General features: G+C 44.9%; 1 long non-coding RNA gene across 1 annotated transcript; it reads right to left on the bottom strand.

Moving 5' to 3' along the window:
- Window positions 1–403: 403 nt before the first annotated feature.
- Window positions 404–11,868, bottom strand: LOC143822693 (uncharacterized). Its single transcript, XR_013226233.1, has 3 exons — window positions 11,679–11,868; window positions 11,086–11,213; window positions 404–541 (listed from the first exon to the last, which is right to left on the bottom strand). It is a non-coding gene; the product is annotated as an uncharacterized LOC143822693 (long non-coding RNA).
- Between the last annotated feature and the right edge of the window lie 373 nt (window positions 11,869–12,241).

A 12,241-nucleotide genomic window follows, 5' to 3' on the forward strand; every position in this document is an offset into this window, starting at 1 on the left:
AAAGCACAAGGCTAAGAGGGAAAGTCCTCATAGGAAGCGGCCGTCCTTTTTATTTTGCAGAAATGCATACGAAGCATTCACAGCCATGCCCTTGTGCTTGCAGCTGGTGTTTGCTTATTAAGGCCAATTCTTCTGCTGGTCTCCCTTTCTTTATTAAACAAGAAGATGGGGTGTTTGTGGGCGGGGGGGGGGAGCATTTGCCACATGGTCCATCCTAATCATGCTGTGCATTTGGAAATATCTCAGAGTGCTTCCTGGGATGGGTGGCCTCAGAATAAACGTAGAAGATGGTTCATGGAACATGCAGATAGGCCTCCCACTGCCAAGCAGAACCAGGAGCACTTGGCATCAGGAAGAAACACCCCAGAGCATCTTTCATAGAACACAGATTTATTTATAACTGTATCCCAAGCAGAGAAGAAAATGCCTGTGAATCAGCCTATCAAAACCAAGCTGAGCATGTCCTCTTCATTCTCTCCTGGAGATGCGCTCGGCCAAAGGAAATTGCTTCCAACTGTCTAGTGGAACAGGCGGGCCATTTCTATAGTAGGGATGCAATAGCGAGAGCAATCATTAGTGCCTGATAAAAAGTGATCTTACCCCTCCGTTTTTCAAAAATTGAAAATTTATAACCAAATCATGATTTGAACAGAGGAACATTAGTATATTTATCTGAACAATTCATCTGTAATTCAAACAAAATGGGGATCATTTTGGAGGAGAATGAAACTGGAAAATGTGGGTTTAAAAAAGTACAGAACAGATTTAATGTACATTTCGTAGAATATTGCCCAGAGCTATTTCTTGGCTCTTTTCAACCTTGGATCCTTCATGTCCATGGGGGGGGGGGGGTGTCAGTGGTCCTATGATCTGCCTCCCACTCTGACCTTCCATCCCAAATGCCCGCAGTCTGCAGGCTCAATTCCATATCCCAGGCTACTTGCGGAATTAGGCAATGCCTTAAAACATCTTATGAGCAGAGATGGACAGAATTAATGAGGAGTGGGATGGGAGGAAATGGAGGACTGGGACAAAGATAGCATTGTTATCCCCGCCTGCCCCCTCCCAAAAGAAAACAACCCCTGAACTCCCTTCTTCCAGCTGGATGACTATCTGGGTCTGTGGTTTGGCTTTAAGATCTGTGTTTAACCTTGTGAAGGAATTGGCACCCTGATTTGCAGGCTGTTGATGTTTGCCTGTAGGTCAGCCCAATTCTTAATGGTTTATAACATCTGGATCCAAAACAAGAAATGGTATCAAAATCCACAGATGAAAAAAATCTGCCTGCCAGCCAACAAGAGCAGCCTGTACAGGTCCTGAGCTTCCTGTTTCCATCCAGCTACTGACAGACAGCCCCTCAAGACTCAGCACCTTGGACATGGGCAAATCAGAAGGTAACCAGAAATCTCCGGTTCCAAAAAAAGAGGTGGAGATGGAACTGGTGTATATAGACCCCTCAGTGTCCCTGGAGAGGGCAAAAAAGTATGATACAAATTCTGAAGAATAAATAAATAGCAACCTCTCCCTCTTACAACTAACTCTGCCCCTACCTGCTCAGGCCATGGAGTTGATAAAGTTACAAGTTTGGATGTTTTCAATGGATGTTTGTTTTAAGTAAGGCATTTCCATTGAACATTATGGATGTTTCTTGTGTGAGGACATCATCCCTAGAAGAAACTAAACCACAATACCTTCTTCTCCTTTATTATTCGTGCTGTTTGCCTGTCATAGAATCATAGAATCATAGAGTTGGAAGGGGCCATATGGGCCATCTAGTCCAACCCCCTGCTCAACACAGGATCAGCCCTAAGCATCCTAAAGCATCCAAGAAAAGTGTGTATCCAACCTTTGCTTGAAGACTGCCAGGGAGGGGGAGCTCACCACCTCCTTAGGCAGCCTATTCCACTGCTGAACCACTCTGACTGTGATGTATGTTTTACCTTCCTGCATTCTAAAATTTGAGTCCAATGGCCCCTTTAAGATCAACAAAGATTTATTCAAGTTGTGAGCTTTTCTGTGCAGGCAACTTCCTCAGAGAAAATGGAACAAGGATCATGAGATTACAGATATTAGGAGAAAACAAATTAGTGGCAAATTAGTAAACTGTGTCATAGCATCCAAATCATGCAGTTTGGTCATTCTTTGCTAGAAAAGCAGTCCTTTGGGTTCAATTGCGGTTCACAAAAATAATAAAAATGTAAAGTTGGTGATTGATGGCAGACACTTTCCCAGTTTGAAAAGCAGTAGCTAAAGGCAACTTGTTGTTAGCCCCATCCATCCCCACTTGAAGCATGAAGGCAAGCCCAGCTGAGGTTGTTATCCTGTCCTGAGAACAGAGAGTTAGATTCTAACTAGCATGACATACACCACATAACAGTCTCATTGACCCAAATGAAATAAAAAAGAAGAGCAGATGGTAAGGAATGTGGATATAAGAGTTGAATGAGGTAGCATACGTAGTGAGATAAGAAGCCAGTGTCCCTATTGAGTCCTGGGGATTCCATTGTTTTGATAACTTGCATTGTTGTAATAACTTGCATTTTAGCTATTTCCCTTTCCATTCTGTTCTTGACGTTTCTTTGCAATAAAACAGCTACTTTGAGGTCCCTTATTGAATGTCCAGGAAGGTCCAAGTGTTCCCCACAGTTTCTCAGCCCTGTGATTTTTGATGTCAGACTTTTGTCCATTTATTCTTTGGCGTTGACCTATTTGCCCTATGTAGAGAACAGAGGGAAAAGTCCAGGGTAAATGAGAGCCTGATCCATAGTATTCACTCCAGGGAATTCTTGTAATCCATCTGCCCCAAAACACATTCAATTAAGGCCCTTTTTAGCACAGTCTTGGAAACAACAAGCACCGCTAGATCTAGCATTCTCAAAGGGTTAATGTCTCTCATCTACCGGCAACTGGAAAACCAATGAGATCTGGTCAAATCAAAGAACCAGAAGATCTGTTGTAGCTTTTTCTCTTCCCTTCATTTTTCTGTTCATGGTAAGGAGTGTTAGGCAAAAGCAAACAAACAAAGTCCCTCCTCCCAGCAGCCTAAGCACTCAAATGTTCTTGCTTGGCAGAGTGAACCTTTTTCCCCATCAGGATTGAGGCTAAGAAGAGATTAAATTTTTAACATGCATAAAAGTGTGTAGATTGACCGATGTCTTAATGGAAAAATAGTCATAAAAATTGTATAGCCTATTTGGTCCACTTTGCAGTTTAGCCAGAATGAAAATATGTATGTGCTAAGATCATTCATTACCAATGTGATTCCAAAAGTACATCTACGATTGGACTGATCTCCTAATACACACGGATTTAATTCCAGTATTTTAAAATGTGACTCTTTTTAGAAAGAACCTCTCTACAGAGTTAATCCTAATCTGTCTGCAACTACTGTCATTTTGTTGCTCTTGCACACCCTGTCCTGAAATTCCTCTTGAAAACAACACTAGAAATAATAAGAGCTCAACATTGTATAAAGCTGAAAAAGAAAATAAAGACGTTTCAGTGAATTTTCTGCTCAACTGCAAAACCAACGGCCCGCAGTTATGTACGTGTGTGTGTGTGTGTCTTTTCCCCCACCTCTCTTGGCAATAGAGATTTATAACCTGTTTCAGTATTTCTAAACCACACTTCAGTTGGGAATATTTTCTGTGTGCAAAGAAAGGAATGAGAAACAGGGAGGCTTGAGGGCTGCATCAGTCAGTGATGAAAACAACAAACGCATCTCTTTTCAAAACTAAAGAAAGACCTTGACAAAGTGAGCTGTGTGCAGTCTGAAGCATTTAGCTGTGTCATTTTTAATCCGCCTTTTCCACACTAACGACTTAAAGTAGATTAGAATGAAAGCCATTTGCTTGTTCATCATTGTCCTGAACAACCTCTCTCTCTCTCCCTCTCTCTTTCCCCCACCCTGTGTGAAGCATTTGGGAGAAGGCATTTATTACTTAGGTGTGGGGTGATATTTGGGGAGTAGTAAGAAATCAGTCTGTCAATCTCTCTTTTTTGACTCCTTTATTTTCTTGACTTTGGCTAAAGCTTAGATCATTTCTAGCAACTATTTTAAAATTTAAAAAAAGATGGAAAGAAGACCTTCTTCCCTACAATGGGACATGGACTGCTGAATGGGGGAGATGGGGGCACAGGACGAATTGGGAGGTTCTTTATTGCTGGGGGAAGATCACGTTTCTTGCACATACAAACACACACACAGGCATGGCGTTTAGAATCAGATTACAGCCCTTCTTTTCAGTTAAATGTGGATTATGAGGAGGATGTTCTAAATGTTCTCATGTAGGACCAGATTGTGGCACTGACCTACCTTCACCGTGAGAGTGATGCTGCTGGGGGCCTGGGGGCTCAGCAGGGGGCGCCTGGTTGTGCATGCCGTCATTTGGGGGGGGGGAGGACACCAGGCTATAAAAGGCACCATGTGGGCCAGCCCAGCCTCTATCCAGACTCCTCCAGAGATCAGCTACCCCCCACCCCACCCCTTGTTACGGTTATGGCATTTGGTACATGTTGGGCCTCTTGTGGTGCAGAGTGGCAAGGCAGCAGACATGAGGCTGGGAAAGCTCTGCCCATGAGGTTGGGAGTTCAATCCCAGCAGCCGGCTCAAGGTTGACTCAGCCTTCCATCCTTCCGAGGTCGGTAAAATGAGTACCCAGCTTGCTGGGGGGTAAACGGTCATGACTGGGGAAGGCACTGGCAAACCACTCCATATTGAGTCTGCCAAGAAAACGCTAGAGGGCGTGACCCCAAGGGTCAGACATGACCCAGTGCTTGCACAGGGCATACCTTTACCTTTAAGAATCCCCCATGCTAGACAATGGGGCCACAGGCAGCCATATCTCAAAGCAGGCCATCCAGCTCTGAGTTGAAGTCAATGGATGGCCCCAGGAGTGGGGGTTGAGCTGCAGAATCATAGACTCCTACAGTGGGAAGGGCCATAGAGGTCATCTAGTCCAATCCCTGCTCAATGCAGGATCAGACACAAGCATCCAGGGTAGCTTATGACTTATCCATAATATTTGTAGCCTGAGTTTCTTTTGTGGGCCAGGGCAGCTTTCAATTCCAAATGTAAAAACATTCTGAATCAAGTGAACTTGTAGTCTACCCCTTAGGAAAAGCCCTGGTGAGGCAAGTGATATTGTTACCCGCGATATTGTTACCCGCCACGAGCCGCAAGGGAGTGGCGGGCTATAAATCTAATAATAATAATAATAATAATAATAAGTGTGGAGCTGGTGCTGGCCTCCCATCAGGAATACTTGCTGTGCTCTGGCTATTTTCTGCTTCTGCACACAAAAACCTTTCACACTCCGGCATCCACCCATTGGTCTGTCAGGCGCCGACAAAACTCACAAACAAACTTCCATAAGAAGAAAGCTTTAACTGGAATTAGATCTGGTCACTATAACATTCGAAGTCAAGACTGTTCGATACTAGGACAGCAAGCAGTAATTCAACGTTCTGCATGACATCATACACAATCTGCAACTCTCCCGCAAAAATCGCTTTGTTGTAGCGCTTATCGGGAAATCCAGAAAAGTGGATTCCCCCTTAAAAAACCGCTAGACTCTTGAGAACAACCTGCAACACATCCGGAAATGACATGTGCGTTCACAATGTAGCAGTAGAAAGAATGTCCCTCCCTAATCTCTCGCACCCGCGCTTCCAGTATCGCAAAAGCAACCAATAAGTGTTGCTTCATTGGCTGAAATCACTCCACAAGCAAGTGTCTGTAAAGTTTCCAAGCACAATACAACCCACCCCCCACCCCCCTTCGACACTGTCCATAATTTCAGCCAGGAATAGCAGGGGGGGGGGATTTTTTTTTCTTTAAGAGTGTGCAAATGATTAAGCACCAGCTCCTACGCCAGCGGAAAAGGTCTCTCTGATACATGAAAGTAACAATTATGCGTTGCTACCGGTGTTTTCAAGTTTTTAAAAAAGAGTTCTTAAAGGAAAACACGAACACAACAGTGTTCTGGTTGGTTGATGGCCGGAGCGGGAGGAAGCGCGGAAAAATATCGCCTTCTCTGTTGCGATTTCGGCGAGACTAGAAACTTCTGCATTAGGAGAACAGCGTTAGTGGGAGAGCCTTTTTTCGATTGAAACGGCTGTGTGCGTTACCGCGACCTGCCGCTTTTGCCTGCAGCGCTTTTCAATAGCGCTCAGAATTAGCGACATTGCCCTTTGTGCGGAATGGCCCTGAGTATTTTCTCCTCTTTGGGCTGGCTCCTAGGTAAACTACAAGCTGGTGAAGAACAGAATTAGCCTGGAGATGTTCCTTGCTTTGTAAAAGAACACATTGTTTGTCATTCTTAGAGAAACCCCTTGACCATCAGCCTAGGAAGCCCCTTTGCCCCTTGCTCTACAGCCTTTTCCCGTTACTAAGAGAGCATCTTTTTAACACTGTGATTATGTTGTAATATTACTGTGGAAAGTGGCAAAGTGCAGACAGGAAGTGACAGGGCCCTATTTTCAAGCAAATGCAGAACATGTGGCAGGTCCAGTCCTGGATGAAAGAAAAAAATCAGAAAGAAAGGAATGAGTGCTTCAGACTTGTAGCATTAGACTCACAGATAAAGAGATTCAGGGCTGTGCTGTGGAAATGGTCTCAAGGAGGCCACTGACTTGCTCACACAATAGGAATGCAACCGGATTTCATGATTACTCTGGTTTGGTTTCTGGGCTGAAAATCTAGATTGATGTTGATTTTCCCATCATACGAGCAACATTCTCTAGAAAAACTGGGTCTGATTTAACCTCTGTCATTATATTGGTTACTCACAATGGCCACCTGATGTTTCCTCAATTACTGCTAATTGCTAGAAGTTTATCCCATAGTAGCCTGGTAAACTATGTATGAGAGCTCAGAGAAATAACCTCAACTATATGTTAAAAACACAGCCAATTTAATCAGGAAGAGAGGCAGAGTTGGGCTCTACTTGTATATTTGTAAATATGACAAAACCACCATAAGGCTCCAGTGTTCTCTCTCCACAAAGGGAATCAAAAGCCACATTGTTAGAACCTCAAAGACAAAACGTACTCCTAAAACACTGATTTTGTTGGAACAAGGTTTGAACTGATATGACTCAGAAATTTGAGCAATAAGAGTAACAAAAATGGGAAAAGGAGCAAACCACAAATCATTTCCCATAATGTCCTTTGGCATCAGGACAGTATAATGTCATGAAAGAGACACCAGGATAGTGTAAAAGAGGCATCTTTTTTTCTGCCAACAACTCACAGCTAATCTATAGAGAGCCCATAGTATTTTCAAGACAAGAGTCATTCAGAGGTAATTTGCCTGGGTTCAAGGAGCAACCTTGAACTTCCTTGGTGGCCTCCCATCCACGTACTCACCAGAGCCCATTCTGTTTACCTTCCAATACCTGACAAAATCAAGTCAGGGCAAAGCAATAAAAGAAACAGTTGAAATCTGAATTTATTAAAGTGGAAAATATGGACTCCTATAATACCCAGAAATTCACATGCTCATGCTTCTCTACCACCCAGATAATCTGTCAATGGATTAGGGCAGCCTTGGTTAACTGTTTTACCATTGAGGAACCTCTGAAACATTCTTCACCCTTTGAGAAACCCCAGAAGACACACCATCATGCAGAATATAGGTGGGACCCATAGTAGTGGACACACGCACCCAGGCCCCCTCCTCTTCCTACCCCCTCCAGGCCCATCAACGGCCATTTTGAGAAAGTTGTCTACCTGACCATATATGGTTATATCATCCACGTAAAAATATATAAAAAAGAATGAACATCCACCCATTTGGGAAAAAGTGGGGGGCAGGGTTGCCAGATCCAGGTTGAGGAAATCTTGGAGATTTGGGATTGGAGCCAAGGAAGGGCCGGAACTTCACAGGTGTCCAATGCTGCAAAGGCCCCCCTCCATGGGAACTGACTTTTGCCATCTGGAGGTGAGCTGCAATCCCAGAGGATCCACAGGTAGCCACCATATTGCAGGTCCCTGTACTATGCAGTCCAGGTAATTGAGAAACATCTTCTGCTATAAGACAATCCCTTTCTCAATAACCTGTTAGAAAAGCTACTGCTGTACTTAGGACCAGTTTAGGCAGCTGTTTGGTAACCCAGCTCTTCTGCAGTAAAAGCAGGAATTTGACAGTTGGGCTGCAGTTTCCCTCTGCTTCGCATCGCCTCCCTAAGAGCCCTCATCGGCTTGTGCATTGCAAAGGAAGGAGCACTTTGCTGGCCCTCACCACATCCTGCCTTGGCTTCCACAAAGCATCCTCCCCTGCTGTCTTGGAACAAGGGCGTCTATGTCCACCGCGCTTGTAGACATCCTACGACTCGAGCAGAGGAAGCAAAGTGTCTCAGTGGCACAAGGCAGTGAGTCATGCGGAGCGAGGCCTCACCAGGCCTTCCTCACTCAGCACGTTGCTCCGTCCGTCAGAAGAAGGATGGCTGACTCCAAATAAATAAATAAAAAGTCAATAAATCTTCTGATGGGGAGACGGTGAGTGACTGGGGCAGGTTAACAAAAAAACCCTGTCCTAATAGGCAGGCTTGTTTCACGCAGAAGTCCAGGGTCATGTTCCTGAGCTGAGCTGTGGACCACCTCATGCAAAGCCAAAGAAATAAATACGCACTTCCCCTCTACATGGGGCAGGCTTCCAAAAGGCATCAGCTGGTGGCCCCTTTGAGATGGAGGAGAGCAGTAATGCTGCATGCCACAGCTCAGTGGGAAACTCCTGAGTATGAAAGGACCCGGCAGCGCTGAGATCCTGTAGAGTGTCTGTCTGGCCCTTGCTGACTTTAGGGGCTTTGGTGAGGAAGAGAGGCATTAATGCAGTTTTTGCGGTCAGGAGAGCAAGGAGAAACCTCGGACCTCCCACACAGCTTGAGCCTGAAATACAGAGATGGTCGTCCCAGGGTGGAAAACCCTTCTGGCCACAGAATGCGTATTCTGAACAAGTGAGGTGTGTCTCTCAAGAGTGGCCACGTTCAGGCAAGATTTTTCTCTGCTCTTCGGAAAGGTGTGAATGATTTTGTACCCCTTCCCCCAAGCGGCACTGGAGCTCCTATTGCGTCTGATTAGGCTTCAGGTTGGGAGATATTCCGGTTCACAGGAGGGGACTGGGGGGGGGGGCGTCTCTCTGTGGGCAAAGCTTTTCACACTTTCCGTAGGCTCAGCTCTGCCTCATCTTCTGGGATTCTAAGCCGGGAGACAGACGAGCAAGTAAACCTTTAAGTTCAGGAGTGTCTGTTTCTGTTCTGGCAGTTCCCACCCAGGGTTTTCCTGCTCCAAAGCTAAAAGGTGGTGTCTAGAGTAGGAAGAACAAAGAGAAAGGAAGAAGGCTGTGTGTGCAGGCAGGTTCCAGCATCGCCACGTTGGTCTGCTAGATATTGCAGCAGATGCAAACGGTGTGGCCGGGGCTGGAACAACTGTGGAAAGTGGGATTCTGGGGCAGTCGGAAGCAGCCAGTGGGGGGGGGGGGTTGGGTTTCTTCTGCAAGGCCACTGGTGAGCATGCCACGGGCTAGCACACTGAGCCACGGCGGCAAAGACCACTGGGTCAGACCTGCCAGTGTAGTAACTCCAGCTATAACCTTCCCAACAACAACTCGTATCCACTTGATATTTCAAAACCTCCAATGAAGAATCCACACCCTGTCAAGGGGCATACAGTTCTTTCGCAGATTAAACCTCCTTTGCTATCGCTTATATTCATTCGTCTGTGCCGTATCATCCAATATGACTGAAAACACATCCGCCTTCTGTTGGCAGAATTTAAATATGCAAGGAAGGGCTAAGGACCAGAATGCTTAAAAGAACAAAATGGTTTTATTAGAACTTCAAAAAGAAAGAAGGGAGGATTCTATAGTCTAACTGTTCAGGAGGCAAGCAGGGAGGAAGTATGGTCCAAAGAAGAGGAAGTCTCCAAAGAGCCAATCAGGACACTGGAGGGGATTATCTGAAAAAGATCAGGAAGCTAGCTATGCTAAATACACATCTCCTCTGACGTGCGTGCAGGCATTCTTCTTATATGATTGATTTATGCACACTGCAGATCTTCACCTTCCTCCTCATGGCATCCTTTAGGTATCGGAAGATGGCAACAATATCACCTTGCAAGAGATGCCCAGCCTCTTCAGCCTGTTGGTACTCCAATCAATGGAGAACTGAAAAATCAGATCTCTATTCTCAACAGGCAAATAGGCCACAAGCTAAACCAGTGGGTGCTCAGTTGTTGCAGATTTCCAAGGGGGTATTAGATAAGTTTTTCACCTTTGCATTCCCCAACAGTTCAGGGTAGGAGGGCCAAAATGAAACTGCTGCACATTGGACTCATTGAAATTTTTGTGAGAGCTTCAAAGACAGGCCCAGGTAGAGCATGTAGCATTATTCTCTAATCTGTAGGTGAGCAGGATACTTGTGGGGGAACTTACAAATGAGACACAACAGAAAGAAGGCGCAGTTAGCCAAAGCACAAACCCATGATGCCACCAACAGGACTGGTTATAAGAGTATACCCAGACTCAGTTGGGGGGGGGGGGATCTGTGAACTGCATGTGAGGTTAGAAAATCAGTTCTTCTTGGGGTTTCCATCTTTCCAGCTAGCAAAGAATTTTAGAAATTGCACTTGAGAACCCCCAGGATTCTCTGGAGAAAACTGCAGACGTTATGACTCTCTCCTCCTACTTTCCTTTTGGGATCCTGTGTCTTACTACACATCTGTTCTGATGTAGAGATCTTGCCCCCCCCCCGACCATCCTGTAAGATGGCCCCCTTCCACCAAGCATGTGGTTGAGGCCAACAGAAGCCCTGTATGACATCAGAACGCCCCCCCCTTCCTCCCCATTCATCCTAAAATCTGGACATAAGATCAGTTCCAGAATTATCATGGCACTCAAGGAGGGTTTTAGGCTAAGGATTTTTAGAATTATTGTTTTATACTTATTTTTGTATATATGTTTTTATTGATGAGAGATGCCCCAAGCCTATTTTAGGGCAGAAAGGTCTACAAATAAATAAATAAATAAATAAATAAATAAATAAATAAATAAATAAATAAATAAATAAATAAATAAATAAATAAAACCTCTGAAATGCTGCAGTGTTGGTGGGACGGAATGATCTGAGGGGCATCTGCTGTTGACCTTGGCTGGATAATGTCACTGTGGTTGACTTCCCTTTGCATCATGTCCTCTCCTCAAAGTTCTTTTCCTGCTTATTGTGGAGGGAAAAAAGTCAAACAAGGCACCAGCATAACAGCATAACATATGCAAATGTTTCATAGAATCATAGAATTAGAGAATTGGAAGGGACCTACATGGTCATCTAGTCCAACCCCCTGAAGAATGCAGGTAATTCACAACTACCTGCCCATCCATGACCAAATGACGCCACCCTCCCACTCCCCAAAAGACTCCGGAATCCATGGCCTGGAGGAAATTCACCTTCTGACCCCAGTGTGCTGGTCGGCATTTCCCTGAGCATGCAAGGAAGGGCCACAAGAGCCAAGCTCAGACACCACCCCCTCTGCCCACCCACTCACCATCTGCCTCAGTTCACAGGTTCAGCATTTTTGTGAGGTGGCTCTCTAGCCTCTGCTTAAAAACACCCCCCACTTCCACTGAGGAACCGCTGTGTCTGCCTGTTTCAAAGGATTCAAGATGCATTCGTAATACTTACTATTTGGACATGATTTTGGTTGGATCTTGATTAGTTCAAATGAGTATTGCCAGTTATGCTTTGTCTCAGTTTTGCTGAGACAGCCAACCAAGAGGGGTAGAAATGTTCTTATTGTTATTCGTTGTTTAATCAAAGCTGCACTTTCCTACAATGCTTTCCTCGTCAGGCAGGAAGAAAAGGCTCCCCTGACAGCCAGAGTCATAGTAGCTGACCTGCCCTCCACAGGCAAATGAAGCGTATTGTTGGTTTAAGAGCGTAAACATCCATCCTTTTGGCCGGGGTAACAAAAGCGTGGGGGCTGCTCATGGGGCAGACTTTGAGCACAGCTTTAAAAGGAAGGAAAGTTCGGAAACAGTTTCTTAATATTCTTTTCTCATCTCCACCTCCCTTGTTTTGATGCCAAGAGAAACAAATAAATCATATTCAAAGGCATCTGCCCACAATAAGGCTGGAGTCAAGAAAACATAAAAGAGGGTCAGAGAGATCAGAGGTCAGGATCCCTGTTAGTCTTTCCTTTCTTTTATGGCTTTTCTACTGCATGTTGGATGGGAGAGATTATTTAT

The sequence above is a fragment of the Paroedura picta genome, chromosome 13 (assembly GCF_049243985.1).
Source record: "Paroedura picta isolate Pp20150507F chromosome 13, Ppicta_v3.0, whole genome shotgun sequence".
Lineage (NCBI taxonomy): Eukaryota > Metazoa > Chordata > Lepidosauria > Squamata > Gekkonidae > Paroedura > Paroedura picta.